The 7,983-nt window shown below is 61.4% G+C and overlaps 1 long non-coding RNA gene across 1 annotated transcript in view; it reads left to right on the top strand.

Annotated features, from left to right (window-relative positions):
• Positions 1-2,640: 2,640 nt before the first annotated feature.
• The window catches only part of LOC140711355 (uncharacterized), a 28,724-nt gene continuing 23,381 nt past the window's right edge, over positions 2,641-7,983 (top strand). The window contains exon 1 of the long non-coding RNA XR_012092533.1: positions 2,641-3,440. This is a non-coding gene — a long non-coding RNA (uncharacterized lncRNA). The remainder of the gene's footprint in view (positions 3,441-7,983) is intronic.

Genomic DNA, 7,983 nt, shown 5'->3' with positions numbered 1-7,983 from the left:
TCTGCCAGCGCAGAACGTATTCTTTGTTTGTTTGTGTGTGTGTGTGTGAGTCAGCAGGTTGGAAATGCTCTTTTTGTTGAGTGTGTGGGAAGACATTTCCAAGCCCATTAATTCCGGTTGTCCAAACCAGATTGTCCCCCCGAGAAAAGCCATGAAGAAGCGAAACGATCTGTGAAACTGCTTTGCGTGACTGGATGCATCTCACAGAGTTAAACCTTTCTTTTGATTCACGTGTTGGAAACACGCTTTCTCTAGAATTTGCCAAGGCATATTTGGGAGCCCATGGAGGCCTATGTTGAAAAATCAAATATCCCCAGAGAAGCAGTAGAAAGAAGCTATCTGTGAATTGGCTTTGTGAGATGTGGATTCATCTCACAGAGTTAAACCCGTGTTTCGGTTCAGCAGGTTGGAAACACTTCTGTGGTAGAATCTGCAAAAGGATATTTGGGACTCCTTTGAGGCCAATGGTGGAAAAGCACATATTTCCTGATAACAGCTAGAAGGAAGCTACCTGAGAAACTGCTTTGTGTGTGGATTCCTCGCACAGAGGTACAACTGTATTTGGACTCAGCGGATTGGAAGCACTCTTTTAGTAGAATCTGTGAAAATAATGTGGGCTGCAATTGAGGCCTAGGGTGAAAAACAGATTATCCCCAGATAAAAACTGAAGAGAGCCTATGTGTGAAACGGTTTTGTAATGTGGGGATTCCTCTCACAAAGTGAAAGCGTTCTTTTGATACGTCGGTTTGGAAATATTCTTCTTAAGGGAATCGGCGAAGGGACTTTGGGAGCCCCTTGAAACCTGTGGAGAAAAACCGACACTCCCCAGAGAAAAACCAGAAATAAACTATCATCGGGACTGATTAGTGATCTGTGGATACATGTTACAGAGTTAAACTTTTCTTTGGATTCAAAATGTTGGAAACACTGTGTTTGCAGAATCTCTGAAGAAAGGACATTGCAAAGACCATTGAGGCCCAAGGGGAGGTCTCTCACTCTCTCTCTCCCTCTCTCTCTCTCTCTCCCTCTCTCTCTCTCTCTCTCTCTCTGTCTGTTTCTCACTGTGTCTCTCTGTCCGTCTCAAAAAATAAGAAAGGATGGATACATGCATACATACATACATACATACATACAATTAAAAATTAGGAAGAAAATAAAATGAATAACTCGGCCCGGCGCGGTGGCTCAAGCCTGTCATCCCAGCGCTTTGGGACGCCGGGGGCGGTGGATCGCTGGATCACGAGGTGGTCAGATCAGCAGGGCCAGTATGGTGAAACCCCGTCCGTCTCCAGTCAAAAGACCAAAAATTAGCCGGGCATGGTCGTGCGCGTCTGTAATCTCAGCTACTCGGGAGGCCGAGCTGAGGCAGGAGAATCGCTTGAACCTGGGAGGCGGAGGTTGCAGTGAGCCGAGATCGCGCCGCTGTACACCAGCCTGGGCGAGAGAGCGAGACAACCTCTCCAAAAAATACTACTACTACTAATAAATTAATACATAAACGAATAAAAATGAAAGTAAAATAAAAAATAAAACTGAAAAGGAAAAGGAAAAGGAAATAATTAAAAAGTGAGTTTCCGGGAAGAGAGGGAAGAAAAAAAAAAGGAAAGAAAAAAGACAACAGTCCCACAGTGACATAAACATATGCCTCTCGCCTTTCGAGGCGTCAGTGATGCTACGAATGATGCGTAATTTTTTTTTTAACTTCCTTTTATGTTATTCTCGTTTATTGTTTGACACGAGCCTCGGAGGCCCTCCCTCCCTCCGTCCCACTCCCTCCTCGTTGCCCAGACAACTTCAGGAGACAGGCCCTGGCTGGGCCAGATTGTTCTTCTCTTTGAGCAGTTGTTTCCCTGTCTTTCTTCGTGTCTTTAACCCGTGTGGACTCTTCTGCTCGGATTTCACAGATGGCAGCTCCACTTCCGGCCTTGTTGTTTAGTGGGGGCTTTCCTGATTCTCCCCGCATGTAGTGAAAGCAGAGAGATTCGCCTCTCCCACTCCCCCCCTCTCTTTCTTTGTTGCTTTCTCGCTTTTTCTTTCTGTCTCTTTCTATCTTTCTGTCACGCTTTCTTGCTGTCTTGTTTTCTTGCTTTCTTGCTTTGCCTTTCTTCCTGTCTGTCTTTCCTCTGTCTTCTTTTTTTCTTTCTTCTCTCGTCTTTCTTTCTGGCTGTTTTTCTCCCTCTCTCTCTCTTTCTTCTTTCTTTCTTTCTCTCTTTCTTTCCTTCTTTCTCTCTTTCTCTTTTTCTCTTTCTTTCTCTCTCTCTTTCTTTGTCTGCCTGCCTTCCTGCCTTCCTTCCTTCCTTCCTTCCTTCCTTCCTTCCTTCCTTCCTTTCTTTCTTTCTTCCTTTCTTCCTTTCTTTCCTTCATTTTCTCTCTCTCTCTCTCTCCCAGCCTCTGAAAGTGCTGGGATCACAGGCGTCAGCCACCGTGCCTGGCCTGTTTGCTCATGTTATTTTATTTTTTATGTATTTATTTTCATCTATTCATTCATGTGTATAAGTACAAATATTTTCTTTCTTTCTTTCTTTTTTTATGTATGTATGTATGTATGTATGTATTTATTTATTTATTCTCTTTTTTTTTTTTTTTTTTTTTTGAGACGGAGTCTCGCTCTGTCGCTCAGGCTGAAGTGCAGTGGCCGGATCTCAACTCACTGCAAGCTCCGCCTCCCGGCTTCACGCCATTCTCCTGCCTCAGCCTCCCAAGTAGCTGGGACTACAGGCACCCGCCACCTCGCCCGGCTAGTTTGTTTTTTGTATTTTTCAGTAGAGACGGGGTTTCACCATGTTAGCCGGGATGGTCTCGATCAAGACAAATATTTTCATCTGTTTTGATGTATTTTTATATCTCATATTTAGCTAAAAATGCAAATATTTATGCTGTTATTTGTCTTTTCTTTCTTTCTCTCCTTTGTGTTTTTCTTCCCTTCTTTCTTTCTCTGTCTCCTTCTCTATGTTTTCCTCCCTCCCTCCCTCCCTGCCTCCCTCCCTTTCTCTCTTGTTCGTTTCTCTTCCGTGCTTTCTTTATTTCTTTTATTCCGTTTCTGTCCTTCTTTTCTGTTTCCTCTGTTTCTTTTTCCCTTCTTTCCTCATTCTTTCTCTCTGTTTCAGGTTTCTTTCCTTTCCATCTCTCCTGTAAAAATGTAACCTTTGAAAAGTGACGTTTCATCATCTTCATTTTCCACGTTGTCTCCCTTTTCTCTCCCTTTTCCTTCCTCCCTCTCTCCCTGCTCCCTTCCCTCCCTCCCTTCCTTTCACCATCTGTCTCTTCTCTCCATTCCCTCCCTCCCTCCCTGCCTCCCTCCCTCCCTCCCTCCCTCCGTCTCTGTCTGGATTCAGGAAGAGCCTACGCAATCTGTGTCTCCCTGTGTCCTCAACGGCCCGCGACCGAGTCCTTGCTTGCTGTTTCTCCCTCCGAGATGCCTCTCCGAACATCCACACGCCGTGGGTTGTCTTCTGACTCTGTCGCGGTCGATGCAGAGACAGGCTTTGGGGACCGTTTCTGTGGGGTTGGGGTAGAGGGGCTGCGTTTTCGGCCTCGGGATAGCGTTTCTCGACTCACGGTTTCGGTTTCGCGGTCGGCGGGCCGGCCTGCCATCCGGATCTGTCTTGGTGACGTTCGCGACGGTTGTCGGACTCCATCTGGCGGCCGCTTTTATATCGTTCCCTTGGCTTCCGGAGCTGCGGTGGCAGCTGCCGAGGGAGGGGACCGTCCCCGCTGTGAGCTAGGCAGAGCTCCGGAAACACCGCGGTCGTCAGCCGGGCTGTCCCGGTCGCGCCAGAGCTCTGGCGCGTCGCTTGTGAGTCAGAGCTCGGGCGTGCAGGCTTATGTGGGGAGAGGTTGTCGCTGCGCTTTCGGGCCTGAGCCGGGTGTGGGGGCTGCCGGGGTTGGTCGACCAGCACGCCGCAGCTCAGCTCCCGAGGCCTGACCCGCGACCCGCGGGGACCCACCGGGCTTGGGGCGGGAGGCTGGGGACACCCTTCCCGGCCCGGTCGCGGGCCCGCGCGCATCCTGGCCGTCTGAGGCAGCGGCCGAATTTTTTTCCCCAAGTCCCCGTGGGGAGCCGGGGACCGTCCTGCCTCGTCCCCCGGGTGCCGGGGAGCGGTCCCCGGGCCCGGCCGCCGCCCCTCTGCCGTGACCTTTTGTTTTCAAGTCCCCGTGGGGAGTCGGAGAGCGCTCCCTGAGCGCGCGTGCGGCCCGAGGGGTCACACTTGGCCGGCCTTCGGTCCCTCGTGTGTCCCGGTCGTACGAGAGGACGGCCGAAAACGCTTCCGAGTCTCGCTCTGGAGACACGGGCCGGCCCCTGCGTGGCACGGGTGGCCGGGAGGACGTCCCTGGCCCGGCGCTGCTCCGGCGTGTGTCCTGGGGTCGACCAGAGGGCCCTGGGTGCTCCGTGTCTGGCTGCGATGGTGGCGATTTTGGGGACAGATGTCCGTGTCGCGGGTTCCCTGGGCCGGCGGCGTGGTCGGTGGCTCGACCTCCTGTCCCCTGGGGAGGTATATCTTTCACTCCGAGCCGGCATTTTGGGCCACCGGGTTATTGCTGACACGCTGTCCTCTGGCGACTTGTCGCTGGAGAGGTCGGGCCTCTGGATGCGTGGTGGGCCTCTGGGCCTCCCGGTGACCCGGCTAGCCGGCCCTGCTCGTGCTGGAGCCGCCTGCTGGGGCCCGTGTGTGCCTGGTCTCTCGTGCGTCTGAGCGTCCCGACTCCCGGTGCCGCCTTGGGTCCGGGTCTCTGACCCACCCGGGGGCGGCGGGGAAGGCGGCGCGGGCTTACCCTGCCGCTGCGCGCTCCCTGCTGTGGGCACCTGGGGCGGCCGTGACAACCCCACTCCCGCTGGCTCCGTGCCGTGCGTGTCAGGCGTTCCTCGTCTCTGCCGGGTTGTCTGCCGCCCCTTTCCCGGAGCTGGGGGTGGTCAGGTTGATCTGCTCGCTGGCCTCCGGGGAGGCTGTGGCTGACTGACTGACTGACCGACCGACCCCGCTCCGGGGTTGCTTTCCCTGATTGATGTGGTGATGTCGTGCTCTCCCGGGCCGGGACCGAGCCGCGGCGGGCGAGGGGCGGCCATTCATGGTGAATGGGACCCGTTCTTCTCGTCCCGCCCGCGGGGGCCCCCTGTCTCTCGTCCCCGCCTGTGAGCGGTGCGTTGGGAGGCGCTGGGGTGCGGAGCCCGGCCTGACCTTGCTGTCCCGCCCCCGCCGTCTGCCTCGTGGCGTTCGGCGGGGGTCGGCGGGGTCCTCTGACGCAGCAGGCACCCCTCGCTTTCGCCTCTTGTGGTTGTCGCCTTGCGGGGCCGCCCCCCTCCGCGGCGGTGGGGGTGCTGTCCCGCCGGCCCGTCGTGCTGCCCTCTCGGGCGTTGCACGAGCGCTGGCTCTGCCTGGGTCTTTGCGGTGCTCCTGGAGCGCTCCGGGTTGTCCCTCAGGTGCCCGAGGCCGAGCGGTGGTGTGTCGCTCCCACCCCCAGCGCCCCCTCCTCCGGTCGCCGCCACGGTGCCGGCGCGTTGGGTCCTGAGGGAGTTCGTTGGGTGTGGGCCGAGGCGGTCGAGTGAGACGCGCCCCTCCCCACGCGGGGAAGGGCGCCGCCTGGTCCGGCGAGCGCACGTCCCGTGCCTCCCCTCTGGCGGGTGAGCGCGGGCCGTGTGAGCGGTCGCGGTGGGCTCGGGCCGGCCACGCGTGCGCCGGCCGGCCGCCGAGGGGCTGCCGTTCTGCCTCCGACGGGTCGTGTGTGGGTTCACTGGAGGTGCTTTACCTCGCAGAAAGGAGGTGGGTGGACGGCGGGGGGGCCTTTGGGGGCTGTGTGCACGCGCGCCAGCCGGGCCCCTGCCCTGACCGCGAACGCTCGAGGTTGCCGCAGGTTTCTTCTCCTCGCGCCACACGCCCCCTCCCTTCCCCAGGTGTCCCCGAGCGCCTCTGTGGGCCCGACGAGGGGCGACTGGCGGGTGGGGAGTGTGACCCACCCTCGGTGAGAAAGCCTTCTCTAGCGATCCGAGAGGCGTGCCTTGGGGTACCGGATCCCCCGGCCTGCCGCCTCTCTCTGCGTTGTGGTAGCGCTGCCGTAGCGACTCGCTTGCAGAGAGCCCTCCCCCGCTGCTCCCCCCTCGACGGGATGAGGCTGGGGAAACGGTGAGGGTTCCGCCGGACCCCGCGGTGGGGGCCGAGCGTGCGGCTCGTCGTCTACTGTGGCCCGCGCCTCCCCCTTCCGTGTTGGGGGAGGATCCCGCTGGGCCGGGCCCGACGTCCTAGCGGATTGGGAAGGCTGCCGCGAGCGGCGGGTGCGCGTGGCACTCCGTCCGGCGCGGGACGCCGCTGTGAGCCGGCTCTCCGCCCGCTCCTGTGCCGAGCCGCGACCGGTGTCGGTGACCGCGTTCGCGTGGCGCGGGGTTGGGCCGCCTGGCTCTTGGGGAGCGAGCCGTCCCCACGGGGGGTGCGCCGGTCTCCCGGAGCGGGACCGGGTCCGGGACGGACGAGAAACGAGCGATATGCGGCCCCTGGTGTTGGGCTTGTGGCTGAGGTTGCTTCGGGGCCCCCGGTGGCAGGACCCGGGGCTCGTGAGGGGGGTTGCTCGGTGGGTTGCCCAAGGGCCGTTCGGCGTCCCAGGCGGGGCGCCGCGGGACCGCCCTCGTGTCTGTGGCGGTGGGATCCCGTGGCCGTGTTTTCCTGGTGGCCCGGCTGTGCCTGAGGTTTTCTGCCCGAGTAGCCCTCCGCGGGTTCCCCGTGCCCTCGTCCCCGTGGCCCCCTGGCTCCTTGCCTGCCTTGTGCCCCTTTTCCCCGCCCGCCGCCTGCCGATCCTCTCTTCCCCGAGCGGCTCACCGGCTTCTGCGCTGTTGGCCGCCCCGTCTGGGCCCGAACCCGGCTCCGCCTTCTGGGGGCGTCGCCGCCGGCCACGCTGGTTGGCCCGGTGTCTGCGTCCCCATGGCGCGCGCCTTCGGGACCGGGTCGGTGGCGCCCCGCGTGGGGCCCGGTGGGCGCCCGGAGGGTTTGGGTCGGCCTTTGCGGCGTGTTGCGGGGGAGAGCGGGTTCCGGGGGCTCTGGCCGCGTGCGACTGGGTGTGGCGGTGGGGGAGCCGCGGGGATCGCCGAAGGCCTGGTCGGCCGCTCCAGGTGCCACGTGGGGCCGTCTTCGTGCTCGGAGGCTGCTGGCGGTGAGATCCCCGCGTGCGTCCTGGTGGCGGTCGGCTGCGCCAGAGGGGTCCCTCGGCGCCCCCCACCCCGCTCGGCCGCCTGCCTCGCCCGGCGTCTCGTCTTCTCCCGGCCGGCTCTTCCGCATCGGGTCGGCGCGCGCCCCCGCCCCGGGTGCGCCTCGCTTCCCAGGCCTGCCGCGGCCCTCCCCCGAGGCGTGTGTCTCGGGCGTTGTCGGCGTCGCGGGGGAGGCCCGTCCTCTCCCCGCGTGGCGTTGCCCCGTTCGGCGCGTGCGTGCGCCCGAGTGCGGCCCGGTGGTCCCTCCCGGGCAGGTGTCCGTGCGACGTGTGTGTGAAGGTCGACCTCAGCCCGGCCGGTTGCTCGCCCTTCCCCCCTGGGTCGGGGGTGGGGCCCGGCCCGGGGCCCTCGGCCCCGGTCCCGGTCCCCCGTCTCGGGCGGGGCGGGCGCGCCGGCCGGCTTTGGTCGCCTTCGCTTTGGCCGTCGAGTGGCGTGTGCCACCCCTGCGCCCGCGCCCGCCGGCGGGGCTCGGAGCCGGGCCTTGGCCGGGCCCCGGGCCTCGACCGGAGGCGTGCGCGGGCGCTGCGGCCGCACGGGCGCGACTGTCCCTCGGGCTGGGCACCGCGGTCCGCCTCTCGCTCGCTGCCCGAACGTCGGGGCTGCCCCGCGGGGTGGGGGGGGCTGTACCCCCCCCGCCGCGCTGCCCGCGCGCGCGTGTGTGGTCGCCGACTTCCTCGCGGCTGCCGGGCACGGATCGGGCGGTCCGCCTCCTCGCACGCGGGGCGCGCGAGGGGGGTGGGGGGTCGTGTGCGTGTGGGCGGGTGGGTTGCGCGCGCGCGCGTGAGTGGATG

The sequence above is a fragment of the Chlorocebus sabaeus genome, unplaced genomic scaffold, assembly GCF_047675955.1.
Source record: "Chlorocebus sabaeus isolate Y175 unplaced genomic scaffold, mChlSab1.0.hap1 unalloc_scaffold_717, whole genome shotgun sequence".
NCBI lineage: Eukaryota > Metazoa > Chordata > Mammalia > Primates > Cercopithecidae > Chlorocebus > Chlorocebus sabaeus.
Note: the sequence above shows the minus strand (reverse complement) of the source record. Positions and strands in the feature narration are given on the sequence as shown.